We start from the raw sequence: 18,056 nt of genomic DNA, 5'->3' as shown, positions 1-18,056 counted from the left end.
TGAGGCCTTAAGGTCATCAGGAAATGAGCAGTTTCAGCTATGTCATTGAAGAAGGCTCCCGAGTATAACAGAAGCACCTCAATAAAAGGATCACACGTTCTGCTTATGTGGAAGCAGTCTGCTTCTCTTACATAAGTGGGAAACACCTTTCAACACTACAAAGCAGAGCTAATGTATGGGAGCATGAACAGATTTTATCTCTTCATAAAAGCACTTCCAGGTCTGTGTACCAGTAAAAACTCGATCTCCTATTCTTAGGCTTTCTCCGTGCAGCCTTCATTTCTCGTAGGTGTGGCTGGGTGAAATTGCATAAAGCTTTAAAACGTTTCTGTTCCCAGAGCTTTGATGTGTCATTGAGGAGTCTAATGTGCAAGGTGTTCTTGTTAAGAGAGTAGCTGTTTGATCTCATTCTTGCTTGCATCAAGCTGGGCTTGGTGCTTAACTTGACATAGTCAGCTGCAGAGTCATATGGAGCAAGCAAGGCTCTGTAATAGCCCATTATACTTTATGTTTTCACCTTAAAATTGGGCAACTTAATATGAAGCAGCAGTTGTGCTTCAAAACTGGCAACTGTGATAACCTTCTTTTAATCAGTTGATGTCCAGTTGCTGCACAGGGTGTCAGAGAGTGAAGATGGATAGCCTGTATCTCAAAAGTCCAAGACCAGTGGTTGGCTCATACAAAGCCCACTCAATACAAACATTGTATAAATCTAATGATAAGAAGATCAATCATGTGATCGTGCCTGGAGAAGATTTGTCCAAGCTATAAAACTGTTTTTTCCTTGCTAAATGACTGCTGAAAAATGAAGACCTTTATAATTAATAGTGTTTCACAAAGTATCAGGTTACTTTTTGTAGGGGGATAGAATATAAGAAAATAAAGATGGTGTAGAAAGTAATCTTACCCCTAAGGAGTTGCAGCTGGGCCAATTAGCAAAGATTAGGAGCAGGCCTGACTTTAACAGGCCACAGGTGTAACCAATGAGAAGAAGAGTGCTATAAAAGAGTAGGTTGAGAGGGGAACTGGAGTCGGTTGGTTGTTTTCTGAAGAAGAAGAAAGGCGCTGCCCAGGAGAAAACACCAAGAAGGTATGAAACTTTTGTGATAATGAGACAACTGCATGGAACCCCTGCAATAAGATAACAACTTTTAGAGGAGGGTAGATACGCTTATCAATGGTGCCTATTGGTAAAAACTTGACATAGATCTACTGATGGGATTAAGATGTTCAGATACTACCCCACTGCAGTAGCATTTGTCTGCCTAGAGGGACACTGAAAACACATTCTTACGTGTGCATGGATTAGCATGGTAACTCAAGGCCTTCTGATTTTACAGTGTCCCTTGCTAGGTTTCTTTGCATCTGATTTCTATGATGAATATAATTGTTTCCAAGCTCTGCTCTTGTAATATTTCTCTTTGTAGTCCTTGATTGTGACTGAGTCATTATTATTGCATTTGCTGTCATGTCAGCTGCACTTTCATTGGTGATGTGTAATTTCTTTATCAGTAGCCATCTTCTTATCTTGCTTGTATTACTGAAATTAACATAATTTCTTGCTCTAGGGGAAAATTGTTATATTGCATTACAGGTAAAGTGGAATATGTACAATTGATTTGATTCCTCATTTCAGGATGCAGTTTTATCTGGTTAGTGTCATGGGATTTAATGGTTTTCTTTATTCCTTTATTATGAAAACAGTTTCCTGCTGTACATTCTGTCTACAAGGCTGGAAGAAGACACAGTCAGGTGACACAAACTGACCAAAGGGGTATTCCAGACCATATGACATCATGCTCAATTCATGAAGTGGGGCATGTTGGGAGTGATGGTTTTTTGTCTTCCCAAATAACGGGTACAGGTGATGAGGTCCTGCTCCCTGAAGATGGCTGCACACCTGCCTGTTGCAGGTAAAGCCTTAATAAAAGAAGGGCCTTGTTATCCTTGTCCAAGTGTGGCTCAGGCCTGCTACTTGGCTGAGTAGGAAAGGACTATGGGAAAGTGACTCAGCTGAATTGGAGGCAGAAAAACAAGTTATGCAGCCATTATGTGCTCACATTTTGGCTTATGGCTGCTGGTTGAATTACATTTGTTGTGCTTAAATGGAAGGTAGCTGATAAGGGGCTAACTGCTTAAAAAGGCCTGGGTTTTGCAATAAAGGGCTCTCTCTTGCACCTGCCTGGGGACTCTGCATTGCTCAGCTTCATAACACCTGCCTGTCCATGGGAAGCAGTGAATTAATTCCTTGTTCTGTTTTGCTTGTGTGGATGGCTTTTGCTTTCCCTATTGAACTGTATCTCAACCCATGAGTGTTCCAGCTTTTACCCTTCTGATTCTCTCCCTGATCCCACTGTCGGAGCTGTGAGTGAGAGGCTGGGCACTGCTTGGCTGCTGCCTGGGTTAAACCATGCAAGGATCCATTATAAATCTGTCCAGGATCTATACATGGTGCAGTCATGGGCAATGGCTTCAGGTTCTGGGTTGTGAGGGGTTGGTTTGTTTGTTTGGGGGTTGTCTTTGTTTTTTTCCTATTCAAAAAAGATAATAGCTCCCTTATTTATTCTTCATCAGATGTCTTAGATACTGATGCATCTGAGATTACCAGTGGATGAAAGACAGCTGTTGACAGCCACCAGCTCCCACTGCAATGCATCAGCTGACTCAGCCTCATCATTTCAGCAAAAAGGATTCAGGCCCTTTTCTGCTTTTGTGTCATGTTTTATGGGGCTGCCTTAATTAACAGAGAATTAACACTGACACATAGGACTACTGAGGTAATGCTTAAAGTGAAAATCCAAATACCATCTAAAAATAATGAGGCATAGTGTCAATTGCATACCATGTAGATAAAAGAATATACCTTTGCTAAAGTTAGAGTGGCCATGGAAGTTATCATTAGGTGATCAAAAATAGCACACTGGGGGCTGCTTGGGGCTTTTTAGTTGCTATATAAATAATATATAATAATATAGAAATAACAAAACTTGCAGTGAAAACTAACAGACAGCAATGCCCATAGGCTGGCAACAGACACTTTCATGGTTGGAGTTTTATACTTAGTGAGGAAGGGAAAATGGGAACACATACTCACTGAAGAATGGCTGTGGAAATAAAGTATCCTAAACCCCAAATGGTACAGATATTTGGCTCAGAGAAGTGTTGAAATTTTTAAATTGTCAAAGTATGTCCCAAAACCTATTTCTGTAGCTGCTTTTATTTAGTTCTTGCATGTAGAGTTCCACTGCTTCCAATGAGAGATCTGTCAAAAAAAGATGGGTGAGCTACCTTTAAAAACTGCAGTAAAGGGCATTTTCATTTGAAAGGCAGATTTTTGATGTGGCAGTACTGTAACCCCTCAGGCTTTAATGGGAATGGATCAGTAAAAACTTGGAATAGGCTCTTCAAGAAGAGAAGGTAGGTTTGGTGGTGGGTTTTTTGTTCTAATTTTGTAAATTGCTGCATAGTGCTGGGATCCATGGCTAATTGCTTTTATTCTGAAAGTGGAAATAACCTGAAGTTGCAGCAGGATTAGATTGGATATTAGAAAAGATTTACTCACTGAAATGGTTGTCGAACACTGGATCAGGGAAGTAGCATGTGTAGATGTGGCACTTCGGGAAATGGCTTAGTGGTGGGCTTGATAGTGGCAGGTAAACAGTTGACCTTGATCCTCCTAGAGGTCTTTTTCAATGTAAATGAATCTATGATTCTGCAATATTCTGGAAGAGTCTTCTATTGTCTCATACCATGCCTCTCCCGCCGTCTGTACAGTCGTGTGTTCAGTCTTTTCCTGGCTGTGTTACCTGGCTGAAAATGCTAGTCCTAATATTCTATAGAAGCGTAGCCAGCAGTGTATTTTATGGTGCAGACAGACCTTTCCGAAGGCGCTGCCTGTCGTGCCCGCCGGAGGGAATTCGCTCCTTCCCCGGCGGCAGCCGGCTCCCGTTGCCGGGGGCTGCGCGGCGCTCGCCGCCAGAGGGCGCGCGGGGCCCGGCCGGAGCCGCGGGGCCGCTCCCGCACCAGGGGCTGTGGGAGCCGCCGCAGCCTGCCGGCCGCTCGCTGCTAATTAATTGCTGACTTCACCCTGCCGCCTTTGAAGTGAGCAGCGTAAGTGGGAATCGGTGCATACGGCTTTTCCCACCAGTGTTTATTACATGTATTTCACGCAGCAGTTTTTCTTAGGTTAGTAACCATTAAGGTTGAATCAATGAGATAGAATTTGTTAATTTTACTGCAATTGTACCTTAATTCCTCATAATTAATAAAATCCTACCTTCATTTCACATAGGAAAATTAGGGAGAAATTTACTTACAGATATTAAGACTACGCAACCTTAAGATGTGATATATGAAAGTATAACCCCAAATTTTGCTGAAATATATGGAAATGAAAGGTGGTTTGGGTTTTTGATGAGAGCCTGAGCTCCTCAAACTCTCAAGACATTCCTGCTTCTTGATGATCTAAAATAATGATTCTTTTCTGCTTTTGACTCAAATCATGGACAGACTCAGCTTTCAAATGAGAGGCATTTTATATACTGATTGTACTTAAAACTAAGGTAGAATGTGCTTGCATTGACCTAGCAGAGCAGTTGGGTGCACTACTCTGCAAAATCCAACCCTGTGTCATGATATTATTTCTGCCTACCCCATGCAGTGAGAACTGAAGGAAACCTAGATATGACTCTTGGCTTTTTTTCTTCCCCAGGGAGTATGGGGTAGAAGTGTGGCAGCACTACTCTCCTTTCCATGTAATCAACTTGAATAAGTCATCTCTGGCAGGCAGCCTTAAACACAGTGTTCCTTTGTCTGGTAACTTGCTGCTGCTGTGTTTGACTTAAAAGCATTTGTAACAGAGAAGAGCTGTGTCCTGTAATACCTGACACCCAAATAAAATTATGCATAGTGCCACTGATAGCAGATAAGTGTGAAAGTTCTTGTGCAGGCAGATTTCAAATATTACAAACTTCTAACACTTCTAACAGCTAATGTGTCAGTGTGCTATTTGTTGGGAAGATAATTTCATTTTCCATTCCCTTGTTCTTATACAATCACTTTACAACTTTACTTCTCCTGTCAGTAAGCAAATCCTTTTCCTTGGTGCCCTTTATGGCATGGGTCAAAATGACCATTGTTTGTACATTTCAGCTCAGACCAAAATTGCATGTGTCCTCTAAAGTGTTGAACAAGACTTTTGAGACTGGCAATGTTTGCTGTGTCATTCAGCACAAACATTTGATTTGGTGTCTTGAGACAAAATCTGCATGCAGAAGTGAAGTAACTAGAATGGAAAAGAGATATTTCATTTGATGGTGGAGGGAGACCTGCCAAGATGTGTAATAGCAAAAATGTTATTTTGTGAATACTTATGATTTGTATATCACCAGGGTCTAACAGTGTTTTCTGTCCCTTCACAGCTGTCTTCCAGTTTGAGGCAGCTGCATCATGATGTGTTGGGTGAGTAAGTGGGCAGTGAGGGAGAGAAGGTAAGAAGATAATGATTTGCATATAGAAATAGGAGCTGGAAAGGAGCAGTGGGAATAAAATTGAGGGAACATTTTCTGTGTAGGAGCCTGGGAGACCTGAGGCCCCAATGCATTTCTGTTGCTGGCATTTGGGGGATGTTAAGGCAAGGCATCCATATAACTGAAAAAATGCTAGAGACATACTTTGGGTAATGCTTTAGCTCTTACAATGTGAAGTGCTTGAAAACAATTAGGATAGTATTATCCCCTTGTCTGTTCCACTGACTTTGGGGGAGTCATTTAACCTTTAAATCTCAGGTTTCCACTTCTGTGAAATATGACTCATGATCCTGTAGAGGATAAGTTTATGTGTAGGATATGCAGTTTTCTGAGGGAAGGTGGGAAAGACCTTACCCTTTGAGGAAACAGCTTTGAGAGGAAGCTGAAGAGGGTATTTCCTGACCCAGACCCTGTGCACTTTGGAAAGAGAAGAAGTCTTCAACTAGCCTAAGGAGAACAGTATTGTATCCACACTGTTTCCCAATTAGAAATAATTCTTCAGCTGAGATGAGTTCATGCTGCTGAGATCTCAGGTGCAGCAGCAAAATTTAATTTCATCTGGTATCAAACCTTGCAAGGGTTACTCTCTGCTAAGTACTGTCCTAACCAATCTGTCTGGATTTCAAATACCATGAGCGCTGACATATGAATTCACCTTCTATATTCTGATTGCCAATTTGCCTTTCTGCATCAGAAAGCATGATACAGCATTGGCTGAGCAAACTGTATCAGGCTGGTTGGACTGGTCTGCACAAACAAGGGGTTGATTCCAAGTGCCCAGTACTCCAGCTGAATCACAGGTCTTCACAGCACTGCTCAACTTGAGTTATTGTGGCAGAGAGGGGAGCACATAAGCACACTCAATTAGACTGTTCAGGTTTGATTTCCAGGCCCATTTTGAAAAGTTAAATTTGTATTTGCAGCTACAACTTCACAACTTTTACAGTGTAATTCAACATGAGAAGTTCAGTATTTCCACAGCTGATTTTAGATTTTATGTGGATTTTCTAATTCTCTCAAAAATTTGGCATTTGCCATTTGCTATTCTGGATGACATCCCTTTGCATATCTTTTTTTGCATTGGAATAAAAACCAAGCTGATTCACCACTGAATATCATCCCACTCATTTGTTTCTGTGGCTACCAGCAAGGCTGCCTTCTGCCAATGGTACATTTATGGGAGCTATCCCTCGCCATGCCCTGTCACCTTCTCTTATCTACCTCTGCCTAGAAATCTTTCTTTTTTGCTTTTCTGAGACAAGTAGTATGTGGCCTTTCAGCAGTGTTTAAATTCACTCTCTTGAAAAGAAGAGCATCTCTCTCTCTCTGTGGTACTGCTTGTTGTTTCCCAGTTTGAAATCAACTAGCAGAACCCCAGAGGGTTTCTTGAACAGCTAACCATTAAACACAGTCAGGAACAAAGATCAATTGAAAACACATTTAGAATTAAGCTTCCTGGCCTGCTTTTAATTTCTTCAAGTCAGCATTGGGAGTTATTACTGTGGTCAGTCTGGCCTTTTATTGTCCTATGGCTTACTCAAATAAACTATCAACTTCAGGGATGCCCAACTGCTTTCTGGTTGGGTTGTGTGTTTTTTGTTTTGTTTTTTAAATCTTCAAATACTCCCAAACTTATTAAAGGATTATGGGTTTAAATGCAGAAGGCATTAAATAGAATCATGTTATTGGAAACAGAACTATATTTAGGAGTCTAGAGGGAGTTTGCAAGAAACTCACTTTGCAAGCAGAATTTGGGTCATGGCACCTTAAATCTTCAGTAGCTTTGAGTCTGGGATCTGGATTTCTGGAAAACTGATATATTATTTCTGTTCAGATAGAGCTATACAGGCACAAAAGGATATATAGCTCCAAAGGGTTTACAGTTCAGATAGAAATCAGGAATAGTCAGTGGTTTGGCTCGGCTTACCTATGCCTTTAGGGGATAGAATGGGAATCCTAAATATAATTTGTAGCAAGCTCTGGGTATGAAAATGACTGAAGCACCTTCAGCTGTGTTTGTAGCTGTCCTGAGCGTAAAATCTTTCCCTTGTGTAAGGTGCCATGCTACCTTACACAAGAGAAGTATGATGCCAAGCTTGTAATATTGTTGCAAATCTTTCAATAATTCCTGGTTCCTGGGTTTGGCTTTAGATTCTGTTTTTATGGGGAGGTATTTGTTGCATTTTGGTTTTCGTTGTTTTGGGGTTTTTTTTTCTGGGCTTTTCTTTTTTGACTTTCAAGACAAGCTGCTGTAGTCTACTTCCAGAGTTTAGGGGATTGTTAGGATATTTGAGTGTTAAAAGCTAATGGCAATATAGCATCACTGTCACACACTCCCACCAGAGAGCTCAGGCTCTGTCAGTATGCTGAATCTTTTTAAGGGAGCAGCATTAGTGATAGCTTCAATATACAACAGGGTATTCATGATGAGTTCTGGTAGCCTGGAGCCAGCTAGCTATATTTGCAGGGTGGTTTCACTAGGAAGCAGATGTTGGACAGATGGTAGTCAGATGATCAGTCATGCCACCATCTACAGTAAATCAGAGGGCTGTGGGGAAAAAGGTAATGTGTGGAACATATTTCTCATTTCTGTGGAAGCCTTGTACTTTTTTATGGGTATATAAAGGCTCACAGAAATGTATGAGTCGTTGGTTAAGAACTGTAGAGCTGCTGATGTTTGGCTACAGCAAGTTAGCAAAACTTCACCTCGAAGCGCTTGTTAGCTTTGTGTGACTGTGACTCCTACAACAGAACTCTCCAAAGGTGAGGAGGCTCCATGTCAGCTGGAGTTTTGCAGAAACCATTTTTAGCCTGGAACACTTTTGTTCTCTTTTTATTCACTTTCCTTGAAAACTTTTATATACTTTTTTCAGTCTGCTTGCTCGTGGCAGTTCTGTATCCTGTTGTACTGCACGTCAATATCATAGGAAGAGTCTTTCAATATTTTGCTGCGACTGAGGTACTCAAGCAAATACAATAATCTCTGTAGTGACTTGGAGCACAGTCCAGTATCTAACATGGCTTACATGATGTAGTGTTCAGTCATTATTATCTGTGTTCAGCATGGGAACTAGAATTGTTTCCTGTGTAATAGCAAGCCTTTCCTAAGACATAATTCTAACTGTGGGTTCATAGCAGTACTGATTTTAATGTATCTTAGCTGTTGCTAAACACATTTGTTTTGTCAGCTGAAGTCAAATTATAGGACACATGCTATGCAAGGAGAACATGATGCTTAATTGTTTTAAGTAATGTCCAGTTTGTGTCACCACAAGTTCTGGGTTTGGGATAGAACTTCTGCAAAGGCTCAAAGACTGCTCCATTAAAATGGAATCTTTAATCAATACCAACCAGAGCTTCCAGGGATTGTAATAATGTATCAAGTTGGATTTGGCTCTTTTGCAGCCTATCAAAAGAAGTTGTCCTTTACAAAAACAATATTTTAAATATCTGCTCACAAGCACCAGAGCCAGAAGGTTTCTATTTCATTTGGCAAAATACCTTCCCAAGAGCAAGACTGTGACCTGAAGCAAAGCCAAAATAAGCTCTAACAGATGCTTAGCCTAGAAAACACTAGACTGTATGGCTAAAATTGTTAAAGATTACATAGGAAAAGAGAAGGGCAGCTACCTAGTTCTGCTTCTGACTTGCTGTGTGGACAAGTTGCACTCTAGTGCTCTGCCAACTAGAGGACCCCTCTTGTCTGTCTGCTACCTCACTTCAGCTTCTGGGCCATCCATTTCTGGCTGTGAGGGCTGCTGTAGGCAATAACAGAGCTCCTTCTGTTCATAATAGCAGAGGAGTCCTTTCCCAATAAACTCCATTTAGCTTTAATAGTGAAAACTCATCCAGAGACTCTGCTCTGGCCTTCCATTCACGCTTTCCATACTGCATCTAATACTTGCACTTGAAAAAATGTTTCAAATGCTCATAAGATTCAAGAATTACAAAATCTGTGCTCCTGTGATGACTGAAGTTGATCTAATTGGCCATTCATTTCTCCTTGCCTTTCCATTCTGGCCTTGATCTGTCCTCATATAGTGGGTGTCATCTTTGCTCTGAGATCTGGTGAGAACATTAATAACTTTCTTGGTGTCACTTCTGTTAGTGCCAAGGAGGAATGTGGCACTCTGAGGCAAGGACAGCAGGACTGTGCTGGCCAGCAGTTTGGATTGGTTCAGGCTGTGTTGAAGGTACAGCCTGATGATGCTGTTCTGTAACAGTTTCTGTGAAACTGCAGCTTAAACACTTGGTCATTCTCCAGATCCTGACAGAGAAGGTGAAGGCGAAGAAACTAAACAGCCTTCCTGGGCCACAGAGGTGCCTGATCCATGACTAGAACTGAGATGACGGGTTCTTAATCAGACTGTAATCACAGAAATCACCAGGATATAAGCAGCTATTTGCTGCCCTTCTGGAAAGGGTGTCAGTCAATCAGTCTGGATAGCTTTGTTCAGGGTAAGAAATCCCGAGTTTCAGTGCTCAGGAGAAAAGCTAAATAAGTGCTGGTTGTGCTGCAGTACAGGTTGGGACAGATTCTTATCTCATTGGTTGTGATGCCTGCCTGTTTAGCCCTTCTATCCAGGGTAATTGATACCGGGGTGTCTTGAGAAATTAAAATTTTCTAGAGCTTGAGGCAGAGAGAAGAGCAAGTGGCAAAGATACCAGCCTTGTTCATACATCCCTACATTCAAAGAAGTACATGTTTGTATATGTGACTTTATTTACTTGGACTGGCTTTGACACTGGGTTCCTTCCCTCAGCAAAGTTCAGAAGGGGCTCTGCCTTTACTGCTCCCAGGAAGCCTGTGCCCATGGAAATTACACAATATGGTTGATCTCCTTTGCATAAACTCCAGCATGGTCTTAAGGAACAGGTAATTTCATTCCATTACTGCTGCCATCTGAAGTACAAGATCCCAGTGGAGAATAGTGGTGAAGAAAGATTGCTAAAAAAGAAGAGTCATTTACACTTAAAAATCCTCAGCATATGCTTTCTCAAAGCATACTGTGATGTGATATGTATATTAAACAAAGTTAATGTAAGTGGCCACAGAGCACTCCTAATGAACAGATGTCCTTTGAAAGGTGTTTGTTCATCATTTTTTCAATATCTTCTCTGAGGTTCCAAAAGCACTGACTTGGACTTGTCACAGTCCTGGTAAATTATTATCCTGATATTAATCTAATGAGGTGATATGAGCATGGTGAGAGCAGACAAAGCTCTTGGGAGGTTAGGATCCAGGGGAAGCCATTGAAAATCTCAGCTTGATTGAGAGCATCTGATTCTCCCTAGAAGTTTGAAAACTTCTTTCTGTCCTCCCTGTAGGACATTGTACTAAATATGCATCAGCTATGCTACCAAAAATGCATCCTGGGAAAGAGCACTGCCACAAAAATCTCTTTCCCAGTATTTCCCAGGATTCAGTTTGGCAGCATCTTGAACAAGATCCTTGCTTTGCCAACTGCTTGGTTTGTATGGCTTGGCTAGAGGTGGTTTTGGAAGACATTTGGGCTTTAATTTGCTCGCTGCTCCAGACCTTGTGAGGTCTGGAAGAAGAGGAGGCTTTCTTCATCCTATATTTAAAGAAGCCTCAGTGGGTTGCTCTAATGAACTGGGGTATTGGCTTCAGCTTCAAGTTAATGAAACCATAGCAACATGCTGTGGGATGGAGCAGCTGATGGGCTCTGTAGTTGATCTGTAGCTGTATAGTTGTACTTAGAGCTGTATAAGTGAGAGTAAGCCTCCAATACCTGATTTTAAACAACTCCTACAAGTTTAGTTAAGACTCTGCATTTGACAGTGAGGGGTCTAAGACATAAGCTGTTGAGATTTCATCTAGCTGAAGCTAGATATACTTACTTTAATGTAAGTGTAAGGAACTCTGTCCTCACAGAGGGACTAAGCATAATCTGACACCAGTTGTCTGTCTATAAACAGACAAATTCAAAACAAGCAAGACATCCTGATTATTGCCTAGAAAATGCTAGGAAAACTTTGGTGGTTCAAGGAGCAGCAGGCATGTTACTCTCTAATGAAGCAATTTCTTTTCTAGTCTGGTTTGACCTCAGATCGTATTCTTTATTCCCTTATCAGAATTGATGATCTGTAAATCCAGGACACCATCTTTTAAATAATGGCTGTATAATTTATCACAGTTTTTCTCTCGATCTCTGGCATTGTGAAACACTTTGATTCAACAAAACCTGAATTCTGAGGTCAACTTCTTTTCTGTACTTGTAGGGTGTTTAAGTGCTAGCCTTAGGAAGAATTTCGCAGTGCCCCAAACACTTACTGATGCTCTAACAAACCAAATTACAAGCAGTGTTTGTTCTTCAGCATTATTAATTTTTGAAGTATTTCTGGCTCATAGGAAATTTTAGCTCAAGCCTACCCCAATTCAGAATAAACCCTGTGTTTGCAGTTATCTGCAAATTGTAAATTTTTATATAACCCCTTGGACATTGGAATTGTTACATGAAATTGTGTGTTGCTTATTACACAATGAAGGATTGAACAAGCCAGAGCAGCAACTGGGAAGCTTTGAGATTCCCAGCCTGCAACTTCTGCCATGTGAGGAGGAGTACTGGAGGCCCAGAAGGTCTGTGCTTTGCCTTGAGTTCTCTGGGTTCTAGGTTACTTTGGAAAAGAGGAGTAAAGGCCTTCACTGCCTGTAGTCCTGGTTAGTGCACTAAATTACTGGATTAGTCAGCTCAAGCCCTATCTACTCTAATTTCTAGTCTAGTCTGACTCGATTTCTTTTAAATTTTTTCACCAGATCTACTAGTGAGGTCCTATCTGCTTTTAGTCTTATAGCAACTGGCAAAGCAGAAGAATTGTGTCTATATAGAAGTGTAACAAGACATGTTTCTATGTGAAGAGGTACTTGGGTCTCTCAGTGCTGAGACTGTGTTGAAATTTAGCACAGAGAAATGCACTGGCAACCAGAGAAGAATTAAATATAGCAATGCACCTTACTTGGGATGCACACTTGCACTGGGAATCTGTGATCTTGTTCTACTCTGTTTTTGGTGTATGGGTCAGGAGTGAGGATGGTGAGAACACTGATGCATAAACAAATAATAAGAGTTGCAGCTCATAGCAAGGTAGGGTGTGCTTAAAATATCTAGTATGACGCAAATTAAACCACTTTGTTTTTCCATTAAAGAGAAGATAATGATGTACCTCTAGGTGTTTTTTCTGGCTATCTTCATGCAGTTTATATCTGTAGAGTTGGAGATACATGCATGAGGTTAGATACTGTGTTGTGAATAGGGCAATGTGTTTTGGGCTAGTCAACTTCCAGGTGTCCTTGGTCCAGTCAAGTTTCAGCTGCTTTTGGTTGGTCTAAGACTTGCCTGTTGTATGACAAGGTTGTGAATCATGCTGGTTGTGATTCAGTCTCCTAAACCTTACTTCTGAAGTACTGTGTTCCAATATAAGGATTTTTGAAAGCCTGGGTTCATTCATCTGAATTTTCTAAAGCATTGGTATCAGGCTGCTCAACATGTGTTCCTTGAGAACTAATTTAGTCAAAAGTGTACAAGTGTTCTTTATGTAAAAATGGAAGAGTGTTTCCCTGATAAGCTGTTTTAACTCCACCTGCCTATATGAATCATCAGGATTAGCCAGCTGGTGGCATTGCATGGAATAAAAAAGCTGTTTCTTACTTAGGAGGAATTTTTAAAGTCTTTAGAGTTTTGGTACTTTTTTTTTTTTAAATAGCATTGTTTGTGTGCATTTTGAAAGATTGTGTTTTACTGACATTTCCTGTTTTTATTTCTGCTGATGAACAGGGAGGACAGAAAGGAGTTAATGTTCCTTTATGTTGTAAGTAAATAATCTCACGTGGTGGGACTTAAGTCCCCATTATTTGTAGCAGGAAAATAATGAGAGTTACATATCAGCTCTGTAGATGCCTGTCCATATGACTGAATGAGTTGAAAATTGATGGCTTTGTATTACAGTAATTTTGAGACATTTATTTGGGCAAGTGACTTTCTTTCTTGGCTTTGCTGATATCTGGGAGCTGTATGCAAAGTGAGCAAGTGAATATGAACTGCCACATTTGGCTGGTTCTGGTTTACAGGCCAGCCAGTAATCCATACTTGCCATTCCTTCTCAACTATTGGAAGGGATGGGAAGTTAACTCTGCACCTTGAAAGTGTCTTCCCAAAGGAATAAAAGCCCCCATTATCCAAAGTACTAAAACTAATAGTAAATAACTCATTCCCCTGTATGTTATCTGTGACCTTTTCAAACTGAGGGATGCAGCTTGAGGGCTGGCCCATGAACATCTGAAGGACTGATAGATCCACCCTCAATCCAAACATCTCTGGGTGGTTCTCCTTTCCTCAGAAGAAGGGAACCACTTCGAGGAGCACACTCCCTGGCTGTTACACAACTTGAGCATGCAGGCATTCACATAGGCAATCTTGATACTATCAACTCCCTCAGGACACCAACCTTTTTGCCTCCACTTTCAGGAACTTTGGCTGCCTTCTCTATGTGTCAGGGAGGGCAATGGGAGTGGCTTCTAGTTTCTCACAAAGCAATGTGGAACACTATAGTGTGTGGCATTGTTGAGGCCCCACAAGAAGGGACTTCTGGCAGAAGAAAATGACAGGGCAGAGCAGATGAAATGATGAGCCAGAGGCACTGCAAGGTTCAATGCACAGCTTAGAAAGAACTTTTTAAGTTGTGTTTTATATGTGTGAGGCAATGCTGTTTATCCACATTTCATGGGGCTTGCTTTTGCCCATAGCAGGCACTGTTAGAAATATTTAAACAGATCTTCAAAGCATTGTCACATGTTTGAGACCAACAGTCAGCCTCAGTTTTGTTGAGATGGTAATTGATACTAAGAAAAATCAATACTTGAGGGCTTTTACAGCAGAGGACACAACTGTACAATAGCAAAGTAGGATAATGGTGTCTGTTGGCTTCATATGTACAGTGACATTGATTTGAAGAGATATATTGTAATTTTGATTCTTAGAAGGCCATTTCTTTTCTTATTATGGAGAAGGGACAAAATGGTTCCCTGGAGAGCTGGGGGCTAGGAGCAAGCTGGGAATTGGAGTATGTCCAGTATAATGGATAACTGAGGTAGCTGTAGTGGTACTAGTGTAAAGACATCAAAATTCTGGGGATTTAGTTGTGAAAGGTCTGAATATATCTGGTGACAAAGCTTTCTTCTTGGTTTCAGTGGAGACCCAGGCGCTGAGGAAAAAGGAAGGGACTAAGAAAAGAAATGGAAGGAACTTGTAAGCAAGATTGCTTATGTTGGATTCTGAATGAAGAGCAAGATCCAGTTTTCACTGCTGCTGGAAATTTTTAAACAGCAAGAAGATAAATCTGTGAGAAAAGTAAACAAAGCTATAAGATGGAGGTACATGAAAATTCCTGACATTGCTTAGAAACATGAAGTTGGTCTTAGTGTATCTATTTCGTAAATTCTCTATTAGAATTTCTGCTGCTCCTCAGAAAATTCTGCAGACTTGTAAACCAGCTAATTTCCTTCAATCCTAATCTTATGTTTGCAAGAAAAGCATTTGGAAGCTTGAAATTATGTTGAATTGTCTTTCTGTTCCTTCATATTGTGGTCACAGAAGCTGCTTCTGATGCTCATTACAAGTTAAACCTGATCTCTGAACTGCTGAATTTGTCTGCAGTTTATTCTGTTACTGGGTACTGCCAGACTGGAGAAATGAAAAGTCCAGCAAAATAATATGAACAATTGTGTTGGTTTAAATATGCAGGTCCAACCACCGATCTTGTGATCATGTTGTAACCGTGCATTTTCATTTTCTGCCTATAAAATGCTTTCTTCTTCCCATCATATATAAAATTATATGCTCTTTAGGATGGTGACTTTTCCATTCACAACATTCAGATGACCCTTTGAGTCCCTTAAGCACTCAATGCTATTACCAAGAAAATGTTCCTAAGTCTTTGGCCACTGGTTCATTATCCAAGCCAGGCAGAATGGTCAGAGTCTGCACTCATGGGTACTGTATACTAAATGAAGTCTTGGTCTTAAAAAAAAGCTATTTTGTAGTGTTCTTGATATCACCTGTTCATCTTGACATCATGATGTTTCAGGTTTTTTTGCTTGTTTTTCTTTTTTGCAGCCAATCTGATTTTGAAGGATAGGAAGAAGGATGTTCTTTTTACTGTATACTTGCATTAACAAGTTAAAAAAAAAAAATAGGAAAAATGAAGAGCCTATCTGGCCTAGCTCAAATGCAATATTCTGGAAATACAATTTTCACTGGCAGAGTTAAGTCTTCAAAAAGATAACTGTTACATGGGATATACAGTTCTGTTTTGACATTGTATATGTCTAGGATTATATGTTTATCTAAAAGATAATTGATTAAATTAAAGTAGCTCAAAACCACCTCCAGCTGAAAAAATACAGCTATAAATATATTCTATATTTATAGAATATAACCCTTGGGAAGCTTTGATTTGTGTATTTTGGATCAAATTACTTTTCAAAGTTGGACATGACTTTAATTTTTGGATCCTCTTTCATGAGTTTAACATGTGATCAAAAGGGCAAATTTGGCATCTAGATTCCCTGTGCCTGTTGGTTCAGAATATGTTGGTAGGAGTTCCTCTAAGAATGATTTAATTATAATTTTGGAAAATAAGAATAAATGCTAATAGAATATTATGCTATGTGTGATTCTGCAGTAGACTCTCGTGTGTCCCCAGAGATGAGTTTGCATGCAATTGTCTGTGTGCTAAAGCAACTGCCAGAGAGGCAATTGGGTAAGTTCTCTGTCATGATACCTATCTGAAGAAGGTCACAGACAGCTGTTGTGAGATGTAGAATATGTCCAGTATAAATACCAGCAGACACTGCCAGGCTGGTTGGGCACACTGCCAGGCACTGCACAGTTAGGTATGCACCACTGAGCACAAAATTCCTCAGAAAATCAAAGCAACAGCCACAGAATGGAAAGCTACTAAATAAGTACACTGCAGAGCACACAAGGGAACATCTAGCCCTTCCCTTCATTCCTCGTTTAGTCTTCCCGTAGGGTGAGTACCAGTAAAGATCAGTTTAAGTCACGAGTCTGAAATTTGTCAAAAGTATTTAAATATTTAAATATTTGTTCAGTAAATACAGGTCACCTGGAAGACAGAGAAGATGGTTTGTGATGGGCAAGTGAGAGATCATGCAGTGTAACATTGTCATGCAGTTTGTGGTATTTGAGGTTGACCTTTCTCTTTTGGCAGTGCAGAATATTTTCCAAAATTGGCACAAACCAGTATGTTCCAACTCGAGATTTCTCTGAGCTGTGAATCCATTCCTAGCAAGGGTTAGGATTTAAAGCATCCATCCTTAAATTTTCTTGAGATGCAACTCTTTATTCTTTGCACACAGAGTGGTGTTATACTCTTGTAGTGAATTAAAATGATCTGGACAGAATGCTGTTTGAGGTATTTGAACTTTATAAGTTCTGAAGTTTATTGCTAATTTAATAAATTGTCCTTTTCTTTTCTTCCCCAATAGCCATCACATTTTCCCCCACAGAGATTCACATTTTAATTTGATCATTATTTGCCTAAAACTCTCTATGTATGATTCTAGAAACACTAAATATAACAGATTACACTACTTATCTCTGTAGCAAATCATCCCAATTAAGGCTAAAACATGCAATGCAGTGGCTGTAGCAAACATCTTGCATGTTTGAGAACTACAGAATGGCATTTTGGTACCCTGGCTTTCAGTAGGACCAGGAGTTAACTTCAGAATAACTGACAACCATGGGGCTGGAGATTCACATGGTGGCAATCTCTCTGTTTCTGAAGAACATTATACTGAGCTGGTGAAGGGTCTGGAGCAGAAGTCTTATGAGGAGCAGCTGAGGGAGTTGTTTAGCCTGGAGAAAAGGAGGCTCAGAGGAGACATTGTTCTCTACAACTCTCTGAAAGGAAGCTGTAGTGAAGTTAATCTCTTCTTCCAGGCAGCAAGTGACAGGACAAGAGAAAATGGCCTCAAGTTGCACCAAGGAAGGTTTAGATTGAATATTAAGAAAAATTTCTTCACTTACAAGGTGGTCAAGCATTGGAACATGCTGCCCTGAGAAGTAGTGGAATCATCCAGAGGTGTTCAGTAAGGCATGTGGCACATGGGGATATGGCTTAAGGTTGAACACATTGGTACTGGTTAATGCTTGGACTAGATCATCCTAGAAGTGTTTTCTGACCTTAGAACCTGTGATCTGATAAGTTTTTGCATGCTGCATTTGTAGAAAACGTAGCAGTGTGCCCAGAGAGGCAGTAGTTTGATGCTTCCTATGACATGGAACACCTGTGTACAGCCTACTTTCATGAAATAACATAGAAGCAGAGAGAAGATGGTTTTCAGTGTTTATTTGCTGCTTTATGTCACTAAGTGGTTTGTTTTGGCAGTGTTGTGTGTTACAGGGCACAAGACCAGAATGGTCTCTGCTACTTCCTGGAAGCCTGCTAGTCTGTGTTGTTAGCTGCTAGTGCTTGATTCCTTCT

At 40.5% G+C, this 18,056-nt stretch overlaps 1 long non-coding RNA gene across 3 annotated transcripts; it reads left to right on the top strand.

Annotated features, from left to right (window-relative positions):
* The first annotated feature begins 1,029 nt into the window (after positions 1-1,029).
* On the top strand, positions 1,030-16,304 carry LOC135449639 (uncharacterized). 3 transcript variants are annotated; one of them, XR_010440801.1, is made up of 7 exons: positions 1,039-1,090; positions 1,705-1,752; positions 1,865-1,913; positions 2,575-2,777; positions 5,421-5,460; positions 14,737-14,919; positions 16,230-16,304. It is a non-coding gene; the product is annotated as an uncharacterized LOC135449639 (long non-coding RNA). The 3 variants fall into 3 exon arrangements; XR_010440800.1 differs by lacking the exon at positions 5,421-5,460; XR_010440799.1 differs by lacking the exons at positions 5,421-5,460; positions 14,737-14,919; positions 16,230-16,304 and having other exon boundaries at positions 1,030-1,090; positions 2,575-3,277.
* The last annotated feature ends 1,752 nt before the right edge of the window (positions 16,305-18,056 follow it).

Source organism: Zonotrichia leucophrys, chromosome 6, assembly GCF_028769735.1.
Source record: "Zonotrichia leucophrys gambelii isolate GWCS_2022_RI chromosome 6, RI_Zleu_2.0, whole genome shotgun sequence".
In the NCBI taxonomy this organism is placed as follows: Eukaryota; Metazoa; Chordata; class Aves; order Passeriformes; family Passerellidae; genus Zonotrichia; species Zonotrichia leucophrys.
Note: the sequence above shows the minus strand (reverse complement) of the source record. Positions and strands in the feature narration are given on the sequence as shown.